Below are 24,624 nucleotides of genomic sequence, written 5' to 3'. Positions count from 1 at the left end.
GATCAAAGGGTTTAAGATGAGTGGTGACATGTGTGATTCAGCTGCATAATCTCATAGATTGAACATTGGCTCTCTATGACAGTAGTTACAAATACTCAAAAATATCAGCCCACAATGTTTAAATTAACGAGTCATTGGCAGTAATTGGTGTTTGTCTCACTTTGATTTGCAGGATTTCCATCTGCAGTATGTATAATGTTGAGATGAACATCTTTGACTTTATTAATGCTATCATGAGTTCTTTCCTAAGTCAGAAACGGGTGTCAGCTTTTGTGCCAGTTGGAAATATAAAGAAGTGTTTGATTTCTTTATCAATGATTTTAAAATCAATTTTGACACGGAGAATGTGACAAGATGAGGCTGCTGCATTTTTTTCTTCACTTGGGGATAATAAAGTCTGCCGAACTTAATTCAGTTTTCCAGTTTGAGCAACAGCTCAGGCTGCAGTCTTAAAAGAAAGTTGGACACATTGTTATTGTAATTATTTTTTTTACTTTGAAGGGGTGAAGTAAAGTTTACAGCATTGTATTTCCTTCGGCATTATTGTGTTTTGCTGAAGTTTGTGGAAGGATGACAAAGATTTTCTTTTTTCTTCTTGGGTTCAAAAAGTCCGAGGTTGGCAGATCGCAAAGTCTACAAGAAACTGGCAGGGTTTTCAGTTTGTTGACTCTAAGTGAATCTAGCCAGGATGCTGGTGTCCACACGTATTCATGCAGGTCTGTGGCCTTTAACTGAGGTCGTAACCGAAAAAACAAACAAAAGAACTGTTAAAGTCTGAAAAATACTGTGTGTGTGTGTGTGTGTGTGTGTGTGTGTGTGTGTGTGTGTGTGTGTGTGTGTGTGAGTGTGTGTGAGTGTGATCCAAGCTGTCATTGGGTGAAAAATACAAATAATAGACTGGTGTGGCTGGAAAAAAAATCATTTAAAAAAAATATTTTATCAAACTATTAATAAATTAAATGGAAATGAATGAATAAAAAAAAAACAGATATCGCTGACTTGTCCTGAGTTAACAACTTGTGTTTGACACAAGCGAGAAACAATTACTAGCTGAAAACTAATTGTAAAATAAACAAAGAAAAAAACTGTATCGCTAATCAAGTCCTTTGATTGATATTAAAAAACATCATTCCAGTTACACTTTAGTGATTAAATGAAACACAGAACTTAATGAGGTCTGTAAATGGAAAGACAAATTTAGAAAGGAAGCTGACCATTGTAAGTGTTCGGTTTGTGAGACGCCTGAAGCTCTTGGTGCTGATCACAATGTTTGTAAACCTGATCCCCTGTCTCAAGGGCGCCAGCTGTCAGCATGAGCTGCTCAGATACAATCCTTTGTTTTACTTCATCTTTTGCACTTTTATGGATTTTTCTGTATCATTTCACATCTAGAACAGAGCAAAAAACATTCAGGACTTGGCGTGAACCCAACCTCTTCCTCTCTTACCGTACCTTGGTCTCTACCAGCTCCTTCTTTCTGCTCTGGGACTGTGCTTCTTCTCTTCTTTTGTGTGTAAATGAACATGGAAAATAATGACAGCTCATATGGGAATATCATTTTGACGTGTCATGCGGCCGTCACAGAGGGAGTCATTCTTCAGCGATTCCTCAAAGGAAAACTCTGCATCAGGAGGTTAGAGGGAGTGGGTTGATGGAGTTAAACATCACTTTCCCTCCTCTTTGATCCACCACTGGCTTTTTAAAACGTGCTTTCACTTATTGGTTTGGTTATATTTTAATACACCGACTGGTCGGGTAGTCATCAGAATTGGTTGATCTTCTGCTGATCGAGTTTGACTGGTGATTGGCCGATAGTAGTATGTTTGAGTATCTCTTAATGATGCAGTTGACCAGAAAGCATGTCTTTGATGTGTAGGGTTTTCAGTGTCAGTGTGGAATACACTCAACCATTATCTATACTCAGGGCTGCCCATAACCAAATTGGAGCCCTAAGCGAAATGTTATTTGGAGGCCCCCCCGCCCTCAAACCTCTCCCCATCCCAAATGTATCATTGGTACGAAATGACCATATCACAACGTGCCATTTAACTTGACAACCCGTCAATAACAACAAATGTACGGTAGATAAAGTAGTTTGACTGCATAAGTCAAATGAAATAAAAAAAAAAATCAACCTGAAATAATAAATAAATATTAAATAAAAAACTTAAAACTGAAATAAACAAGTCACAAATAGCGATCAATTACTCACCAAAAGAAAGTTACCTCCAGCACCTCAATCCCCCACAAAAAACTGAAAGCAGGTCTTGCTGGTCGGAAATCCGAGCTAAGCACGCACGTGTGCCTTTTACAGATGCACATTTATCTCATTAAAAATAGTCAAACTTCTTAACAATATAAATTGGTATAAAACTATAGCCAATTTATTATATATTGGCTAAAGATTGTAGCTTATATACGACCAACTGGTCATTTTACCACTCTTTTTCAACAGAGGTGAATGCATAGGGCGTTAATAAGGCGTTCAATAAATGTTCATCAGGGCTGCTGGAAACACTAAAATCTCCAGCCTAGACAGAGACTAGAGCCAGATTCCTATCTGAGTGGCAGCTCAGGTGTTTGTGCCACAAAGTTTTATTTCAACAACATACCCAGCTTCAAGTGAACCACGAGTTTCCTCGTGTTTTGCCTTTTTTCTCCTCTTGCTCCCTCCTGATTTGTGATGTCTTTTGGATGAAAAGTTGAAATCTCTGCAAGAGCCTGCCTGCAAGCGCACCCTTCTGATTGGTCAGATTTCGGGTGCTACCAATCAATGCACAGCCAGATTACTCAGACCATTCAGATGTCTTTTCTCCCCTCCTCCTCACGGTAGCGCATATGTGCATCCATTACGCATATGCGTTGCCGAGCAAATGCGTCCCCTCGTGCAAAACTCGTGGAAGATGAGGCCCTACGCACAGTGCGTGTTTTGCGTTTGGGGAGGGGAGGCACTGTCTATACTCTTTATTCCCAGTGGAACCACAGGGATCTGCTGGAGCCTATTCCAGCGCCCTTTTGGCAATTAGCATAAGGCCCCCCATCACAGGGCCGAATAGAAACCAACTACCAATCACACTCACTGCTATAGAATCACCAATTAACTTGACATGCATGTTTTTGGAGAGCGAAGGAAGTCCGAATAGCCAGAGAAGATCAGTGCAAGCACGGAGAGAACATGGAAACCCTACACAGAAAGACCCTGGATGAGATTTGAACCACGAACCTCCTCCCTGCAGAAGACCCAGACAACATTTAGTGCAGTCTGTAAAATTAGAAATAAAGGCCTTGGAGGAACAACAAGCCAAATGTTTGGTCAAAAACAAACCTACACCAGCATGTCCCTGCTGAGCATCAAGATAGGCTAAAGAGGCCTTTGTTAGCATGTTTTTTGTTGTTTTCTCTTTGTTTTTTAATCCACTCTGTGGTGTCTTATCTTTCACTGGTTGGTTGTTTTTGTATGCAGTTATAGTTCTTAGGAGGAAAATCAGAATCAGCAGGCTGGATGAAATCAAAATCAGACAAGAAAACTGTTAAAAGTACTGTACATCTCTGCTATTTGGTTAAACCATGAAAATATTATTGGTTAGATATTCAAAACTAATTAGAATTTAGACAAATGAAAAAGTGATCATTTTCTCTAAAACAGACGCTCTACTGCATGTGATAAACCTTTTTTTTTTCTGAATGACCAGATTAGTTCCTCACGCTGAACACAAAATGTGGTGCAGGTTCAGAAAGCAAGGTTACTCCAAAATGATCTCAGTGAACAATTGATATTACAGGTCATGTATGTCAACATTAATGCCTTCATTTTCATTGCCCATCTTTTGATGTGTAACCGTGAGAGTTCGGAGGTAAATATCAAGATCTTTTGCTTTAACAAAATACCTGTTATGTTCACCATTCAGACACTTCACTTTTAAGGTTTTTGTGGGCTGGACTGACACCCAAACTTATACTCCAGTCAATTAACTTATTAGTGTAGCTCTTTGAATTAATGTTTTATATTAGACGGACGGAGAATTATAAATTGGTTCAGCGTGACAACTAAAGCTACAATTTGGATGCTGGTGGAGTTTTCTCATTGTGGCTTTTCATTACCAATTCAGAAAGCAGTTACTTTAAGAATAAGAAATGAAAGCACAGTACAAACTGATTATGCCCCACGTTCAGGGTATACCTAATACCTGTGTGATGACGGCAAAAACCAAATCGACTTCTTTCAGCTTTTCCCTGTAGGGACCGCCACAGAAGATCATCATGTTCCACATATTAATGTGGGATAGGTTTTTATGCGGCATACCCCTCCTCACACAGCCCTAGTATCCATGTATCCGGCTTGGGGTTTGGCTCTATGAAAGCACTGATTTGGGCAATGTTGGGAATACCAGCTGTGCTAAATGAACTTGCTAAATGAACACACTAAACTAACTGTTTAATTGATTTCACGATGAAATCACAGTGAAAGAACTTAACAGGAGCTGCTCTTTTATTGACACTTAGAAGATGACAAAAGATTTATGTCTCATTATTTGCTATGATTCTGCAACAGCGAGCATCATCGTATTTCACGTCTTTTAACTTGAAAAGCCAGTTTGTATGACTCTGGACTGATTTTTGTTCTCTGTCGTGACAGATGAGGCTTTTCCCTCTGTGCATTGCATTCTGGTCCCTTATTTGTGCCGTTTCAGTGCTCCCTGATTTATTGTTACATAATGAAGTGGATTCCTGCACACAAAACTTCAATAATGCAGCGTGGGCACTTATTAACAAAGTACACATTGTATGTGCATAATTTTCACATAAACTGTGATATTTCTTTTTACAGAAAAAGCTGATTCAGCTGAATTTGCATAGGTTTTCAGAAATGGCCACAAACAGTAGATCACGAACAGATAATTATCTCAGCATGAAAACAAGCAATGACCTGGCAAATGGACCTTTTTAGAGAAGGTCAATACTGGGATAGTAATTATTTTTGAGCTTCAACAAATGTTTAAAGTAAGAGTAAAGCAGAAATTAATATAGTCTCTGTTAAGTTACATAAATGTGTTTTATAAATACCCAGCCTGACTGGAATTATTCAAAGGATCAAGAGAAGCAGGCCAAATTAAGTTTCTAAATCATGAGAATGTTTTTTGCTCTGAGACTCTGAGTCTACTGAGGACTTGCCCAAACCGGACAAATAGAGAAGACTTCATTTAAACCTAACCAAACCAAACTAGAGGTGAAAACACGGACGAGATTCATCATACTATCTTAACTTCCAGCTGAGGTGTAAATTAACAACATTGCTAGATTTTTCAAATTACATTTTCACGGTGTGGGCAGCTCCTGCCAGCCATGCAGCTGAGCTGTCAGCACCGGTATGACCTGAGTGGGATACAAAGTAGATCAACGGAAGATAACTTAGGCAGCGGTACATTTGTCAATGATAGCCGACTATGGTCGAAGTTTGTTAAATAATCAGCATCAAAATGAACCAGTTGGTGTTCCTGAAGTCTCCATCTGACAAAGTAAAGAAAGGAAGTTTGATGACACCTCTATCAGACTTCAATGAATTGAACCAATTTGACAATTCTTGCCACAATGCCTGTTTCCAGGTCTTATTTCACACAATTGACGAGAATTACGTTTCTATACGGTCAAAACGTACAAAGACTGGGTCAAATACAGTATTACAAAATTAATCGATACGTGCAGTGAATCAAACCAATTTGACAATTCTACGTCACAATGCCTGCATTCAGGGCTTAGCCATAACTTTGCGCGATTTAATTTAAGAGTACGCTTAAATAACAAATAAAATGAAATAAAATGACAAGAAAAGAGGTAAAATAATAAAAAGCACAAGTTGTCAAAAAGTAAGGGCAGTAGAGCAGGTATTTAATTTAAGACAAGATTAACATTAACATTAACATTAATTAACATTAATCCACGGTGAATTTTCTCCCAATTACTACATGCATATGCAGTCCAGCAACAGCAATCATCAATGTGGCCCTTTAATCCTCTGAGTATGAATTGGATTCTCTGAGGTTGTGTATGAGAATCCAGTTCAGGGGTGATAGTCTAGTGGCTACAAAGGTGGGCTTGGGTCTGGAGGACCCAGGTTCAAAGCCCCAGAATGGCAACTGAGATGAACCACTTTGGGCCCCTGAGCAAGGCCCTTAAACCTAATGGTTCCCTGGGTGAAATGGTGTGTTGGTTCTCTGTAAGTCGCTTTGCATAAAAGTGTCTGCTAAATGACAGTAGTAGTATGGTCTTCTGTGGTGCTGCATTCCAATGTTGTTCTGTATTATTTTCAGAAGCTCTGCAAATTCTAACATCTTACGAAATATGTGATAGAGGCAGAGTGGTTACACTGAGTTAAGTAGTTATCAGAAACACATATACATGCATACATGCTTTGGTGATTTCGCTCCAGCTAGGGAGGAAACACTGATGATGGGGGAAAGCTGGGATCTTAAGGCGAGCTGCAGGGGTTAGTGGTTCCTGTGGCTGCTCCACCACCCTGAGATGTTCTGGGGTTAAAGGTGTGAAACATTGGTGACTCTGCAGGTGTGGTGTACCGACACAGACAGTACAGACACACGGTTGACCATTTTGTGGCACGGTGTGGGAACAATCATCTCATCTTGAATGTGAGCAAGACAAAGGAGAGTATTGTGGATTTTAAGAGAGGCATGATCAAATCAAATAGTTTTTCTATCATGGGAGAAGTGGAGGTGGAGGAGTATAAACACCTCAGGGTTCACCTGGACAACAGACTGGACTGGAGTTACAACACTGCTGTTTATATGGAAGGACAGAGCAGACCTTACTTCTTAGGTGCTTCAACATTTGCAGCAAGATGTAAAATATCTTTTATAAGTCTGAGCGAGAGCAAGATCTCATCTACAGTCATCTCTTGGGGGGGGTCATCTCTATGTCTGATGACATAGAGAAACTAAACAAACTGATAGAGAAAGGTTTCTCTGTTGTGGAGCCTCTGGAGCCGATTGTGCAAAGGAAGATATCATGAAATGAAGAAGCTCATGAACAACCCTAAGCATCCTCTCACAACACAGTGATTCAGCAAGAGTGTCGTCAGTCAGAGGTCTCTTCAGATCCGCTGCCACACAGACCGCCACAGGAGAGCCTTTCTGCCCACAGCACAGAATTTGAATTCGATTGAATCAACAAAAAGGATGATATAGCAACGTAACACAGCTAGAGTAGTTTGCTCAAGAGGAGTGGACCAAAATACCTGCTGGAAGAAGCAGAACAAGTGTTTATGTTACCATAATATTCAAGTTTATCTCTTAAAGCAATAATGTAAGACATAAAATGGTTGGAATTGTAAATATAACCAACATCCAATTGCTTTTCTTTGCCTGGCACCTTGGTCTGAAACTCAGAGAAATTCAGTTTCACTCTAAAATGTTTTTACATATAAGCCTCGCACATCATCCACATTCCTATTTTCCATGATGAGATGCACTTGTTCCAAGAAAGAGCTAATGCTTTTATGTGATTTCTGAGGAGAACCTCCTCATATGACTCCCCTCTCTCGTCTCTTGCGGCTGGAACATTTGTTTTATTGTCGGGCCGCGTCCTGGCATGCACAAGGACCGATGGGAATGGGTCTGCTGAATAAAACACTGGCGTAGAAGTAAAAAGCTTTCTGCCAAAATGATTAGATCTTCCACCTCCTGAGGTGCAACAGTCACCGAGGTTGGCATATGTGTGTTTCTGTTGAAAGCAGCAGATTCAGCTTTTCAGCGCCTGGGGGACCCCCCCAACACTTTTCACACAAAGATATTCCTCGATGAATGGCATTTGATCCAAGGTCTTTTAAACCAACCCAGTGTTCATCCAAAAAAAACTAAGGCGGGAGTGTGTGCGCTGCCAACACTTACTGTATAGTGGTTTGTGAAACCATGAGGGAAATCACCAAGAACGATGACGACCACACATCGCTGCGTTCTTTGTTTCATCGCACAGACTGACAGATACTTACCATGGCAGAACACTGTTTCCTGTCTCAGTTTCTGTTGCTTCTCGTCCATCTCTTTTTCATCTTTATCTTCTTTCTATGTTACTGTCTGCAAAATTCTCTGTCACTTCTGCAACTACGTTTAGCTGACTTCAGGCAGAAACCTTGCATCTAATTTGTGTGGCTGCATTTCCCCAACCCCTAATATCATTAAATCCCCATCTCCCTCTCTCTCATCCTCAATGTCTGTTCTCTTTTCTTACCACCACTATGTACATCTCATCTCACTGGATTCTGTCCTTCTTTATCATTCCCTTTCCGCAGCTTTCCCCAGAGCCTCCTTTAACTTTCATCCCATTTTTTCTGCCCTCTTAGAAATCCTTTCTGCCTCCTCTTCCTCTTCTGTTTCTCAGATAAGTGCATCACTGGCACCGATTTAGAGATTTGCCACCATTTGATGGTCTTGTGCTGAAGCAAGGTTGTACCCTTCAGAGTTGGTCTCTGGAGGGCTTCACTTTTACGCGAATGCTGCATCGGTTCTGGCTAAGCCTTATACATATTCACTAGTGTTACTCTGCTTTTCCAAAAATATCTACCGGTAGTATGTTCTGTCTAACACTATTTTCTTGTAATTGTTCTGCGCAGTATGATGAGATAATATGGCGAATGACTGGAAGACCCCAGCAAACCTTAGTGTTAAATCCAGGTTTATTTTTAATTTATTTACATCTGAGACTAATTCACTTTTTTTCCTGTTTCATTCTGCTGCTATGGTTTGTCTGTCAGAATATCATTCCTATCCCTATAATCAGCCATGACATTGCGGATGTACGAGCTTGAACCACAGAGGACAATAACAATGGCTATCACACTTGTGGCTGCGGTGCCTTTTATAGTTTCAGTTATAGCAACTACATACACAGGAATGAAAGAAAACAGAGCTGAAACTTCTTAGGTTGAGACTCAAAGTTGCTGCATCAACATCTAAAATCAGTCTTGATAGATCATTCACGCAATAGTTTGAAAGGTTAGCACTATTTTTGCTCAGGAATCGTTCAAATGTTTGGAACCTTTGTACAAAAGAGAGATTCATTTAATCAGACTGCTGGAATTTTTGAAAATTTGGATGATTACTTGTTTGACACACTTGTTCACACTTCAGATAGGCGTTGCAGGGAATGGTGGAAATGGTTGGTTAGCTTAGTTATACCAATTATCCTGCAACCACCCGCTGCCTGCTGATCATAACTGAGAATAAAGAAACCCAAGACAGTATTAAAGTTGAGCAATATTCATTGAATGAATAAAAGCTATAGCTTATTATAAAAGTGTCGCTTACATGCTTTTAATCCTTTGGATATAGAAAATCCGCATTTGAAGTTCATGGGGAGATTGTTCAATGTGTACGCAAGATAAGACAGAAATCCAAAGGAAATTCTTGTGGCAAGATAATCCTTAAAGAACACAACAAGCTACAACAAGAGGAAAAAAAACAGAAACGTTTTTTATAAAAAGTAAAAAATATCAGCAAAGTATAAATAGTCAAGCAGGTTAGATGTAAGAACCAGTGCGTGGTGAACTAGTCGACAAGGTGTGTTACTAATTGAGTAAGATGAAGGTTACATGATGTTGCAGACTAAACTTGCACATGATGCAAGCTTGAGATATTGCAAGTAATGTCAGTTGTTTCAGCTCTTCCCCTAACTGAAAGGAAAGAAGAAAGGAAGGAAGGAAGGAAGGTCACTGGCAGGAAAAACCTCCTGTGTAGTTTTGCGGTGGTCCTTAGTATTGAATTGAATTGAATTGAAATTTTTATTTCGAACATAAAACAGTAGTGAATACAAAACAAAAATATAAATAAAAACATGCAGCCACCATAATTAATATGCTTGAAAAGGAGTAGGAAGAAGTAAAAACATATTAAATCCTACCCCCTAAACTATATTTCATTATGATCAAAATTAATTTAATTTCTATACAAAAAAACAAAAGATATCTATATATACATATATAACACATATACATTGCATATATATATATATATATATATATATATATATATATATATATATATATATATATATATATATATATATATATATATATATCATATACACATACACACAAATGTTATATGAATATCAATAATAACACATCCTCACACCTATACTGATATAAATATACCCATTTATAAATTAATATATCAGTATCAACAATATACAAAAAAGAAAAGAAAACTAGTAGTCTTAGTCTGTGCTACAGTGGGACGTGTGAGACACATTGTTCACGGTACTGAGAAGTTTTCTCAGCTCTGGAGACAGAGCCAGATCTCCTGATACGTTCTGTGGACATCAGCTGTCTGCACCCCACTGCCCCAGAAGGTGACGGTACCATCAAGTGAGAAACATCTGCAGCATGGTTCTTCAGATGTTGAAAGACCCGAGTCTTCTGGGAAATAACGCCCCGAAGAGGAGGGTGCGTTGATTCCTGAGATATTCCACCAACTCTGTAGTCTTTGTGATGCTGAGCTGCAAGTAGATTTGTCTGCAAGACTCCACAAACCTCTAGACTCGACTCAGACTTGCAGAAAAAGGACTTGTAACATCTCTAGCATCTAGGATTTAACACAGTTTGAGAGTTGATTTCCAGTTGAGAAACTGAACATTTCATGTTCATGTGAATAAACATTGATTCTGAAGGGTGGAGTTTGGGTCTCCTACACATTGTCCTATACCGATTCTTCCTTTGAGCTTATTAGGCAGTCTAAATGGATGACGAATTAAATGTGAGGTGTGTGGACATGATGGAAGTGGATGAATACATGTTTCTGCATTTTGTGGTTATTCTTACGATATACCTTCTAATAATTGTCCATAATTCTGCTATTGTGTACTTGATTTGGATGAATCAAAACATCCATGAGCCTATGTACATCTTCACTACAGCTCGGTTAATCAACTCAGTCCCTTTTGTGCACTGTTATCAACCCAAAGCTTTTGATTGACATTTTATCTGAAAAACATGTCCAATCATATTCAGCTTGCCTTTATAGTTTCATATGTTTTTATTCTTTCGGCGGTTCAGAATTTTTATCGTTGTCAGCTATGGCCTATGACAGATATGTTACTTTTTGTAAACGTCTGCAATGTCCAACTATAATGACAAAAACTAATCTTTTAATCTGAGCTTGGATTCTTCCTGCATCTCAGGTTGGAGTGCCAGCTCGTCTTAATGCTGATAAAACAACTCTGTTCCTTCATTTTGAAAGGATTGTTTTTAACAATACAGTTATTATCATTACAATGAGTTGTCACAAAAAGCAAAGTCGTTCATGATTTAGTGACTATCCTAAATGTGGCACTTCTCCTCGTCTCACTTACACCAGAATATTCGTAAAGTTTGGGCTTCCCTGCTTTGGCTACTGCCCCCACGCCCCGACCAGATAAGCGGAAGAAGATAATGGATGAGTAAAAATAAACAGTAGTATGTTTAAAAACAGCAGTATGAAACGGATTTGATGATTTTCCCCTGTTTAACCTCAAAATACTGTAGCTCGAGTCCCAACTTCAGCCTCTGTCCACGTTAAACCGCCACGGTCCCCTCGCAGACCAGAGGCACCACCGTGTGTGTGTGTGTCTATGTGTGTAAGTGCACATCGTAGCATTGTGAAATCATCTTAGTGACATCAGTGTCACTGTTCGGGGAAGCAGTTTCCGTGATGCCGGCTCCCACTGAGTAACAGAGCTGGTCTCCCCTCTGGTTTTCCTCCATTACTTCCTCCCAAGACGCAGCAGTAGTGCGACCACAATGCCCCTCTGTTCTGGTTCTGTCTATACGGCGTCATCTACCCCCCCGCGTTCGTGATGGGCTACACAGCAAACATCACGCACAAGCTTGAGTGCCCAATGCATCTGTAAGTTTCCCTGAATTTTTGGACTGGAAGTAACAAAAATGATGTTGTAAATGAAATATAGTGTACACACAAAAATGCACTTTCAAATTAAATGTCAGTCAAGTTAATCAAGTCAGTTTGCCTTTTATCAGTTCACAAGTATGTTCAGTGTTTTATATTTTGAATGCACAGACATAATAATATTTTTTTTTTCCTTTATTAATCCCACAATGGGGAAATTCTCAACACTACATTTTCAACACTTCCACTTTTTTAATGAATTTAACTTTTTTTCACTTTTACCGTTGAAGACAATGTATAACTCCATTTTTGGTTCGGATCGCAGCCATTTTATCTGGTCCCGTTTTGTTCTCTCAAACAGACCATTTAAGTGGGTATAATTGTAAAGAACCATACAGAAGGATGATGTGAGCGCAGACGGTTTTATTGCATTGCTCCCCCTCCGATGAAGAAGCTCCGAAACATCTTCACATATGGGACTGGAGTGGAACGGTGATAGCACAGTCCTTTAGGAGAGTATTTGATGAGATTCAAGGACAAAATGCTCCTCTGTGTAGTTATTACATGTCCAGTAGAACTGAACAGAACAAAAAAAACGAATGAAAACCATTTAGTGGACGTGTATGAAAAGAACGGTTTTCTTGGCTATTTCCCATTTTGCCCTTGAGACCTTAGTGGGCTGTTTGACCTTATTCAGACCTAAAATGGTGGTTCCTGGCCTGCCTGGGCTTGAACCCACACTTAATCACACTCTAGATGTTTGTTTGTCAGTGGGCAATATAGGCTTGGCAGTCAGTCAGTGTAATTGGATATGCACCAGCAACTTCAAGCCAAGACAGAACCTTATTGCGCTGCTATTCCCCAGTAAATCCTTCACCAAATTGGGATTTCATTTGGCAAGCGTTACTGCAAAATGTTGTTGTGAATATTTAGAACAACACACAAAGTAAAAACCAGATAAAACAATGAACAGATTTGTGTATTATTAAAGATTTAAGTGAACAGAAGAACTTTCCGACTGCACGGACTAGTGCTACTGTAAAAAAAAAAAAAGGGCTTATCATGTCGCCTCCTCACTGCAACAATTTGCACTCACTTATTGATCTGAAGACCACAGACAGATACTGTATCACCTGGTGGAGACAGAGTAACCCAACACTACGGCACCGTACTGCAGTCATTTCACATCCCTGGCCTCTCGGCAGCCTCTTGTTCTTTTGGACCACTGAGGATGTACACGGCTTCAGTGCGGCACATTTGCCTCATGAACTGAGAGAAGCTCTGGGTAAAAGCACTTTTTTTCCCACTGAGTTCTGGTGGATATTGCAGCACTAATGCAGCACAGCGCCGTGTAAATGGCTCGAAGAGCAGAAGATCTGCATTTGTAAATACAGCAATTTCAACTGCTCTGTGTGAAGGGGACCAGAAACCCCTGTCTGTGATGTCACCAGGAGACACTTTGCGACGGTGCTGCATTTAAAATTAATGGGTGGAGTATGGAGCGATTTGCATGGACATGATGATAAATAGATCAGATTTATTCTTCTTTCTTAACATGCTGGTCCAAAAGTAAAAAGAATAAATAACAGGCAAATTACAGTGTAAGCATATAATAAAATCACAGACTACTAAAGTTAGGGAAGTGAAACTTGCTGAACATATTCAAACCTTAAAAATAGGTTCTGCACACTCTGTGCCCTGGTAACAGTTTGTGACAATCCCATTAATATTTGCTGGTCTGTGCGGTACTGGAAGCCCCTCATGTTCACACGAGTATTGCTGAACAATTTAAGTAAAGGTTTAATATGTTTTACAATAGAACATCTATCAAACGTATTCAACCATCCAGATTCTGCTTCGCTTGATACCAATCTGGGAATTTACGGTCTCGCTTCTACTTTTAAAGATACTTTGGTGCTTCTTCAGTGTTTGAAGGCTTAAAAATTCAAATTTGTGTTAATTTCAGGGACATTTCAGAGATGTTGTTTTCAGAAAGTTGGATGTAAACAGATTAAAATGAATTTCTTTCTTTCAGACACAGGTGCAGAGGAGAAAATATCATTTTCTTTATTAAGTCTGTGTCTTGAGCGACTAACTTCAGTGTATTTTTTGAAAACTTAGTCTAATTTGACTGATTTGGATCACACAGGTACAGAAACCAATCTGGTGCCAGAAAATGAAAGGATTTCCAGCATCCGCTTTCTTCTTTTAATTGCATCAATAAGGTTTTCCATCACCAGCGTTACAGCTCACAACAGTTGTGCGCGACTCCAATTATTTGTGGCCACCACAATTATTCATGTTTCTTCACACATTTGTAGTGCTTCCCAGCTGTCGTTGCGTGAGAGGTGGGGCACACAGTGGACAGACCATCTGTGCACACACAGACAAACAACCATACTCACTCACAATCACGATACAGACAAATTAAAATAACTAATCAACCTAAACCTTTGGACTGCAGGAGGACGCTGGAGTACTCAAAGAACCCACACAACTATCCTAAGTAATAGGATCGACCCATTTCTTGTTAGTAAATAGTATGATGTATTTAGGTGGGTGGGTCATAGCTGGAAGAAAAAAACTTCCACAGTAACCTGGGTGCAGCTTCCAGATAGAGGTTCATGCCGAACTCAGATTCGTTGCAGTTCTCTGACTGAACACTAAAGACTGACTGCAAATTGCGGAGATCAGCCCCGCCCCACCACAACCCGAGTAATTGGATTTGAACGGGAGAAAATGAAAAATTATTATGAAAAAAAATACAATAAGTACAGTAGGACAAACTGTGACTGGCGCGTATTTCACTGCTCTTCTGACTGCTGCTGCATCCTGACTCGCTCTGTAGTGTCTTTTTCTTCTAAAGCCCGCGGTGCAGGTGTGTTTTTTCCAGAGAAGAACATAGGTATGGGTCGTCGTTGTCGCTCTTTTTTCTTCTGGGCAAAAAGATTCTTATAAACCGACATGCCCCCATCGATTATATCTGAGACTGTAATGAACGATTCATCAAAGGGTCCCGTTCTTGAGCAGCTCGCTGAAGTTCATTGGCCGTTCTCAGCATTGTTGCTAAGCGACCAACGTTATTGACACAGGAAGTGAAGAAGCGGGGAGACTATTTAGCCAATCAGAATGCAGAACATGATGCACAATGCAAATCCATGAAGCAGCGAGGCGTGAAAAGTGAACCGTGTTATAGCGAGGGATTACTGTATCCTGCTGTAAACGTCTGAAGCCAGCTCTGCAGATATTTCGGTGGGGTTTGGCTGAGGGAGCTGGGAGCCGAAGCTAACTTTGATTGCTATACGGTGGTCATGTACCCATCAGCTTCTCGAGCAGCATGTCTGGTTTTGAAACCTCTGTGGGTCACATGACCTAACACTTCGTATATTATTTAAAGCAGCACTATGTAACTTTTCCACCTTAATATAATATTTCCAGAGTCATTGTGATGGTACATCAACTTACAACAGGTTTAATGACACCTCTGTCATGGTCTGAGTGGGTCTGTATCGCCTTCACTGGCACTATATAACTTGGAGGTGGATGGTAGGAACCCTTCCACACTACTGGTAAAGCACTACCACTTTTGTCCAAAGGAGCCGCCAAACTCAACAAAAGCTGAAAGTTATATTGTGCTGCTTTAAAATAGTCTATGGGTGTAGATTTAGCAGCTTAACTAGTTTTGAAACTTTCACTAGTGACCTTGTCTTAGGACCTGAGTTTACTGAATCACCGGGACCATAAACTAAAAGAAGTTATGCTTTTTCTTTTTATTACCAATCTACATTATCCACCCTTAAATTCTGAAAACATACACATGCATGGTGTGAGCTGCACACATAAAGTAATCCTGATTCAGCTACATCCTTCTCTTAATGGAGGGGTCGCCACAGCAGAACTTCACAGCTTGCATACAAGTTTGCCATATGTTTAATGCCGGATCCCCTTCCTGATGCAGCCCCGTATTCACGGGAGGAGCCTCACACAGCCAGGAATTGAACCAGGCACCTGCTGACTGGGGAGTAAATGCAGGTTAGAAGAATTAATTGCGATAAAGATAAAAAAGAAATGCTTGAATTTATTTTGTAATTAATATTGTCTTGCCTACTTTAAGTATTTATGAACTGATTTATTAATTTATCATTTATGTCAGTATTTTTGATTTTAGTCTTCTATATACAGACTTAATTGCGTTGACTTTACTTCAGTTTGTGAGATTGACAGATTCTCATTCAGCACCATCAACTGAAGGAAGCCAGAAATAAAAGATAAATAGATGCAGTCAAGCTGCTTAGTTTCTGTTCTAATTGAAGAATAAATGTATCATTTGGCTGGAAACAACATGAAAATAACTAAGTAGTTTTTTAATGTTATGACAGATCAGAAAGAGAATGTGTCCCTTAACAAGCACACGACTCCCTTTGACAGACTCCTGTGATGGTTGTGAATAACACCTACTTCTCATACAGCCACAAAAAAAAAAGGGTGGGGGGGTCCTAGAAAATCTGAGTGTCAGTTCATTGGGAGTGGGGAACTACAAGGTGCTCTAAAAAATGGATGGAGACAAATCCCAGCGATGGAGGCTGCAGCCCTGAAAAGGAGTGACTGGCTGCAGCAACCAGTTAATGAAGTCTGCTGGACCAGTGAGATCCGGCCTCATTACCTCCACCCTGAGGACTGCATTGATCACCTTCTCGCTGTTTGGATCAGGTTTGAGATGCAAGAAAAGAGACGGCTGCGGTGGGTCTGATCCGCCTTTCAACTCAATGTTGAAAGGATAACAGAGCTTTAGAAGGATTCCTGAAGGGTGCGTTTACAGAGCAAACTTTCACAAACACAAATTAAACATCTGCCGAGATCTTCTGCGGACATTGTAACGTGCCTTTGTGTGTATATTCATTTAACAAGAAGGAAAATCCACTTTGCGGTGGACTGTGTTTCTGATTTTAAATTATAATGCATGTAAAGTGAGAGCAGTTGTGCTGCTGACGTGACATTTTGAGTGTAACCATGGAAAACAGTAACCATGGCAACATTTATTACTGACCAAGGGCATTTAACTTTTTATTTTGTATTTGCTTTAACCTACCTCCTTGGACATATCATTTGAAAAGAATAGAACAATGAAAGACACTTCAGTGTTAACTTTAATCATTATTATGTTCTGCAGAAAAGGATCAGAATAGGCAGTTCATGGTTCACTCTCACAGTATAACAGGTTGTGTGGCTCATTATCGTGAGTAAAGGATTAAAATATCCCAGGAGGACAATGAGGAGAAGCACAATGATTTCCATGCTGGGTGGCCTCCTTGTTCCTAGGTTGAACTCCAGCTGTGAATTCAAACGAGCAGCTCCTCAATGAATATTCATCCCCATACAGTTGGCCCAGCCACCTACAATGTTTCCAATACTTGTTCCATATTTTTCCACCAGAACAAGTTCATCCAGAGGCAGCTGGAAGGTTAGAAAGCATTTGCTTGTATGACGAGGAGAGGACGGCTATGAAGCATTAAGGGCAGGCCACATTTCCTTTGTGAACACTTTCCCTGCATGAGGGAGAGAGCCAACAAATGCAGACAGACTTTCCAATTTGATCAATTTATATCAAACTGGAAAATACATGCACATGCTCAGAACCTCCCTGGTATTAAAGTCAATTTAGTCACTGATCACAAGCCGTATCACACTTAAAAAAGCCCTGCATAAACTCTGAGACTGGTTTAATCACATGTTTGCTTTAGATGGAAAGCTTAGTTGTAGTTTCTGTTAATCATCACGCTCCTGCCAACTGTCTAATACACCAAAACGTATGAAGGTCAGAGCTGGATCTGTGTGCAATAACTTCTCCAGTTGCGCTGATGGCTCTTTGGCATAAACACACTGTCAGGCCAACTGTGAGAAAGTAATTCTTTCTGCTGTTTACAGCAATAATAATATTTATGGTGAAGGACAGAAAGGCAGGAATTACGTTTATTGATTACTATAAAGTGTGCAATCCAAAATTATCTGGGAGAAAGTCAAACAGGCCTTGCTACATGTCGAGAATTTACAATACAGATAATGACTTCCTGTTGGTTCCCCAGACACAGCGATATAATGAAACATAACATGCACAATAATTATAAGAAAGATTTATTAATAATAATAATAATAATAATAATAATAATAATAATAATAAAATAATCGCTAATGTTGCTGGATCAACAAATAAGGTTTTTTGTGCCAGAATCTGGTTGAGGTTTCCACCTGTGGTGAAAAAAAGCCAAGTAGTTTATGATAATTAAAGGGATAATTGCTAGTCATTTGCCATTCATTTGCATTCTTCTTTTTCCTCTCATGAACTGCCTGTTCGTCTCAGCTTTGGGATCAAATTCATCTTTTGTATATACTGCTTTGATAGTATTTTTGGTCTGGTAAAGGACTTAGCTTAGTCCTCTTAGCTCTCTAGTCTTCTGTATTTCAGGTCCTTGACGCCTTGCACCTAGCTGAGCAGCATGGAGGAGGGGTTGGTTGCACCATGAGCCCTGTTAGGTTTCTGAAACCTGCATGCTCATTGAAATGAGTAAGAAGACACTCAGAAATAAAGACAGAACAGTTAAAGATTTTCTTGTTGGAGATTCAAACCAAGCTTGTACAAGGACCCTTCTGTTTGGCAGACAACCTCTCAGAGAACATCAATTGAAAATTTGCAGACAGGTTTTCTTCTGACAAAAATGCTAATATGTAGATGATTACAAAATAACTGGCTAAACTGATGGAGAGGAAACATGGTTTAGACTTAGCCTTCCCTTCGTTGGAGCCTTGAGTGTTCCCACTCACTCTCTTCGTTGTCTTTCGCTCCCCAAACATCGTGGACTTGGTCTCGTACTCATGTAACCACTCTTAGTTGTCTCCTCTTTGGAGCTGTTCTCGAGATAAGGCAACTACTTCAAGTGATTAAGAATTAACATATGTGCATACACATATGTGATACCCTCAAATTATGAAGAATTTGCATGCGTAGGCATGTGAGCAAGGTCACAAATTCCAACTGATGTTTAGGCCTTTCTATCTACGTATGTTTTAGTTCTCCATACCTCATGTTAGGCTAAAATGCATCCCCAACAGCCCCTTTTACATAGCTCAATACCCTGTGTTTATTACTTCAACTTAGGGACTCACCTGTCCTTTTTATATCAAATGACACGGGGTGTGGTGTTGAGCTGGCCCCACAGATAACTCCTATTCAGAGGACGACAACGCCATGAATTGGCATATTATGGCAACTAGTCACTAAAATGCAAGAAACAAAACTCAAATTCTTAGCAAGTTGAAGAGCCTTAGAAAGAACCACAACAGCAGAAGTAGCAATCAATTTGTACTGTACGACTTGTGGCATTCCACAAATCCTGATGTTATTCAGCATGGACCTGGCTTCATCTCGGGCTGCATCAGCCAGCGAGGCCAACCCAACACAAACAGCAGACCCGTCATGTTGGATAGTACCACTGATAACACCTCCCAAGTTGTGTTCAGTCCCTGCAACTTGCCTTCATGATTTTGGAAGGCAGTAACATACCTTGCATGTACACAGCAAGTGCTAAACACAAGGGAAAATAACAGGGTTCAACCTGGAAAACGCCTACTGACTCACAGCCAGAGGTGTCAAGTAACGAAGTACAAATACTTCGTTACCTTACTTAAGTAGAAATTTTGGCTATTATACTTCACTGGAGAAATTATTTTTCAGACGACTTTTTACTTTTACTCCTTACATTTTCACGCAATTATCTGTACTTTTTACTCCTTACATTTTAAAAACAGCCTCGTTACTCTATTTCATTTCGGCCTTTGAAAAAAAAACTATCCAGTTAAAGGAGCCGTCTGTAAGAAATGGCCAAAACTGGTACTGCAGTCACTTTCAAAATATTGTTGAGCGGCGTGTACCCTCCCCCTCCTCCCCCCGACCAGAGGTTGCCAGGTAGGCTGCAGAATGCAGCAGGAACGTAGGCTGCCATGGCTGCCATAATTAGAGCCGAGCTGGCAACCCGGATGCCGAAACAATACTGACTTTGTGATTGGGAGATAGGTGGAGGGTGGAGCTTCAGAAACAATACTGACTTGGTGATTGGGAGATAGGTGGAGGGTGGAGCTTCAGGCCAAAACAAAAAATGACAACATAAACATCAGTTGAGGGCTGCAACTCCTCTTTTTAAACTGGAATATCCTGGCTTGAGTGCTGTTGTCAGTGACATAAGTATTTGAAATGAACATGATTTTTAAATGTCTGTTGACATATCGGAGTCATTTTATGATTCGTTTTATTATTGCTCTTACATACAGCTCCTTTAAATTGCGCCATCCGGATTGGTTGTGGTATGATGAGAAGTATAAACAGAATACCATTCCGACACCCTATTGGTTTGTACGCGTCTGCTCTCTGAAACACATGTTAATGCTCAATAGTACACATATATGGTTCTTTAATATATTTGCATTATATTAAGATGCATTCATTTTCAATGGCTTTTGTCCTTAATGGCTTTTTCCCCCCTTACATTACTTTTACTTTTATACTTTAAGTAGTTTTGAAACCAGTACTTTTATACTTTTACTTGAGTAAAAAACTTGAGTTGATACTTCAACTTCTACAGGAGTATTTTTAAACTCTAGTATCTATACTTCTACCTGAGTAATGAATGTGAATACTTTTGACACCTCTGCTCACAGCAAAGAAGGATACTGGTTCATCTTGACTAAATTTTTCATGCATGCAATTGTATGTTCTTCCTGCACACATTTTCTCCAGGTACTCTGGCTTCCTCCCCTAGTTTAAAAATATGTGTTGGGTTTTAGGTTGACTTTCAATTGTTTGAAGGAATTAGGCTGAGTGTAACATGTCTCACTTGTCTCTATTCAGGATGCAGTGTGACAGCAGTGTCACACTTCTTACTTAAGAAGTAGCATGATATCTTGATGCTTTTGCTTCGCCTTAACTAGCAGCTACTGGCTCAGATGTTAGATAAGGAGTAGAGGAAGCTTGTAGTCCACAGGTGATCATCGATGATGTGCAGACCCGGAAACCTGATCACAGCTAGGTACTGTTTCCACCTAACTTAACAGCAATCTCTTTGACCTTTCCAAAGCCCACATAATGCCCAGGATAAGACCTGAAATCTGGATGAACTGAAAAAGAGACATCATGGACATGGGTCGAGAGTAAGTTGGAGGATGTTCATACCATTTCCTCCCTTGATTGTCACGGGGAATGAGAAATCTCTGGAAAATACAATGGGTGATCTCAGTGCCAATGAGGACACGGCTGGAATATCTGGAATACATTATGACATGGAATGGCAGTAGGAAGACAGTGAGGACTTAAACACCTCCCCCAGCAGATTTTGCACTTTACAGAGACTTAAGCGAGGGAGTCGGGGTGTTGTCAGAGCTGCAGTCTGTATTTGATAGGTACGGAGGCTCCAGCACCCTTTGTGGGACAGGAAATAATATACACGCTGAGCAGCAAACAAATGAGGAAAAAGAAATATTTCCACCTAAACAAAACATAAACTGCACAAAGTGGGCAAATTTTCCCATTGAGGGAGAAATAAAGGACAATCTTATTTTATCTTATCTTATATTCCAACACAGAAGAAAGCAGAAAAAATAGAGAATGCAGCGCGGCACAGGAAACTCACACAAGCAGCCAGTTCCTCAGAAACCTTCAATCAGCTGAGAGCTCAGCAACGATTAAAAAGATCGCAATGATAGATATGAAGATCACCACCCTGCAATGAAAACTGACCGAGCCAGCAGTCGTGTAAGTCAGGCAAATAAAACAATAAAACCAATAAACTTCCATTTCTATAGCCCAGCTCTGAATTTGGTTCTACCTTTTTCGTTTTTTCCCGTTATGAATCATGCTGAAGTGCAAAAACTTTACTCTCTGTGTGGCAGAAGTTCACACAAGGAGAGGCAGCGAATCACCATCTTTGTTGTATAAACACACTTTTTATTGGCCTGTTAAAAAGTCACATGATTTTAAGGGTGTAACGATACACTAATCTCACGATACGGTACGATATAGGATATTGAGGTCACGATAACGATACGATAATATAGCAGTATTTTTTTAACAACCTTGAATGAGGAACATATGACTGGAAACAAATCTTTTATTTGAAAAACACAAAATACAAAACAATGCTGTGTGTTTGCCCTATTGTTACAGTTTGTAATGCTTTATAACTGTTTAAGTTTTAAAGAGAAAGGCAGGCCAACCATTTTCCACAAACTGAACTAAAAGTAAATGTCAGGTTTGCATTATGCATCTTCAGTTTCATACAAGTACAAATATTTTGCCACAAACTGAATAGTTTTTCTCATGTATGATTTGACTTTTTTCTTTCTAATTTAACAACTAAAATTAAATAAATAAATAAAAGTAAATAAATACATACAATTTTACATAATAAAAAAGATTGATTCATGCTCACCTTATAAATGTAAGAGGAGATTTATTTTTGTTAAGAAGTTTATTTTGGTAATTCAGGGTTCATTATTTTATAAATATATTCTTTATATTCGGATGTAAATCAGGGACTATAATTACACTAGTCAGTTTATCTGTAGTTGTTAATATGTTTTAGATTGGGCGGAGTGATACAGCACTAGGTGCTGTGTTGATGCTCTAAAATCCTACGCTGTTGAGCGGACATTAAAGTACACTGGAGCTCAGCAGAAGTTGCCCGCGTGTTTATCCTACTCACGACCCCAAAAAGGTTTAATTTAATAAGGTAAGGCTTAACTCTACACCAGCCTTACATTAGTAAAAGTTCAGAGCTCAAAACGGGACCACAAAATGGGACTAGTTTCTTCTGAGCGGTGTAAGATTTTGGTCCGCGGGTCGAGATGCGGTCGCGGCCGCGGTCGCGGTCGGATGCGCGTTTCTAGTCAACACAATAGATTAATATTAATAACCAAATATACACTTTGTCACCTCCACGACACGTATTGTGACGTTTTTGTATCGCGAAATTTCGTTATATTGTTACACCCCTACATGATTTCCAGAAAGAATTTGAGATTTATTTTCCTTGTGGCATGGCAGAGTTGAAGCTGCTCATTGTGACGACAAAGTGCAGCGCTCACAAATTGTGCTGCAGAATTTTAAAATGTGCTTTAAAATGAGTTAAAAAGTATGCATTCATTAGGATTGAACTGTCAGCTGTTACTTCCTGGTAATGTCGTCGTGCAGGAGAGTTCACCTGCTTGCTGACTCTGCATATGATGTCGTCAGCTCAGTTGTTGCCAGGATACGAACCCCCCAATGCATTTATTATGATCTCTAAAGATTTCAAGCATGCTTCTCTCTGCTACATGACCAACAGTTTAACGACCTGTTTTCATTTTCTCATTTCACACTATGTTCATTGTGATTTTACACTGAAAAAAATATTCAATCAACATTAAATTCAAGACATTCTAGACATTACATGTGATTGGTGCGACTTACTGAGAGCTGCAGACAATGTTCTTAATGGGTTGCAAGATATCAGTCACAAAGTGATTCCCTGCTCTGATTTATTAGCCGTTCTCTTCTGTTCTACTCTAAATGGAAACAGGACTTACAAAAAGGACATTGTGATCTGGCAAGTTTCTTATTAACTTTTGTTGGGTAAGTGTCTGCGTGCACCCTGGAAAGGTTAAAGATTGAAATAACTTTGTGGAAACAATCCCTGACCTGCAGAGCGAGAAGTGACAAGTGGAGGTAAAACCTCGAGGAGTTAAACATTTTTCTCTGCAATACAATGTAGGTTCTCGGCCTCAGTGATATCAGCACGGCCCCTTTAAGGTTAACAGACTTTATATAAATAACTTATTAATTTCTAGTCAGTGAAGCATTTTTATATGGATAAAACATGAGCATTAATGTAAACAGTTGTCATCTGTGAAGGGAAGGGAGTCCTGTGTGGGAAGGAACTTCAGCTCTTCAGAAGGAAGCTTCAAACAACCTAAAACAAGTTAAAAAAATTTAAAGTTTACCAAAACTGAAGCTCCCTCACCCCCGTCTCTCTTTTTTCTTGCAATCTTTTCATGTTAACAAGCCCTGAAGTTGCCCACAAAGACTCTCCTTGCACTTTATTCCCTTCACACGGGGTTGACTCTCCTCTAAGTTAGTCACCTGAAGCCATTCACTAATGAAGGACTTGCCGATTTGATGCCTTTCTTTTCCTTCTTTTCCTTTCATTTTTTTTGTCCTCTTTGCTTTCATTTGCACTCCATTCTGGGATCCTCTCACCCTTGCAGTGATAACAGGCACATGGAAAAGCACACAAAGAGGTGTTAATGGAGATGTGTTTCAGAGCAGGTTGACTGGTCTCCACTTGGAGTCAACTGACTGGGACTTGCGTAATTATAAGGTGTTGTTGTCACTTCTGGCCCCAAGAACACGGCTGCACGCAAGCTTGAGCAAGAACATTTGTAGATCCAGAAAGATGCTTTATTGTTCACACACACGCACACACACACACACACACACACACACACACACACACACACACACACACACACACACACACACACACACACACACACACACACACACACACACACACACCCACCCAAGATGTCTCTGGAGTGGGATGTTGTTTCTCACGCGATGAGGCCTCACAGCCCAGCAGCATCATTAGTTTCTTCATGTATGTCACGATAAGCACGTACATCAGAGGCCAAAGTTTCCATAGTGAAAGTT

The 24,624-nt window shown here is 39.8% G+C and overlaps 1 protein-coding gene and 1 pseudogene across 1 annotated transcript in view; both read left to right on the top strand.

Annotated features, from left to right (window-relative positions):
* nrn1la (neuritin 1-like a) overlaps positions 1–24,624 on the top strand; it is a 118,489-nt gene that overhangs the window by 35,098 nt on the left and 58,767 nt on the right. The gene's annotated exons all lie outside the window — the stretch shown is intronic.
* On the top strand, positions 10,782–11,374 carry LOC133443622 (olfactory receptor 11G2-like; annotated as a pseudogene).

This window comes from Cololabis saira, chromosome 5 (genome assembly GCF_033807715.1).
Source record: "Cololabis saira isolate AMF1-May2022 chromosome 5, fColSai1.1, whole genome shotgun sequence".
NCBI lineage: Eukaryota > Metazoa > Chordata > Actinopteri > Beloniformes > Belonidae > Cololabis > Cololabis saira.
The sequence above is the reverse complement of the archived record's forward strand: the minus strand, read 5'-3'. Positions and strand labels throughout refer to the sequence as shown.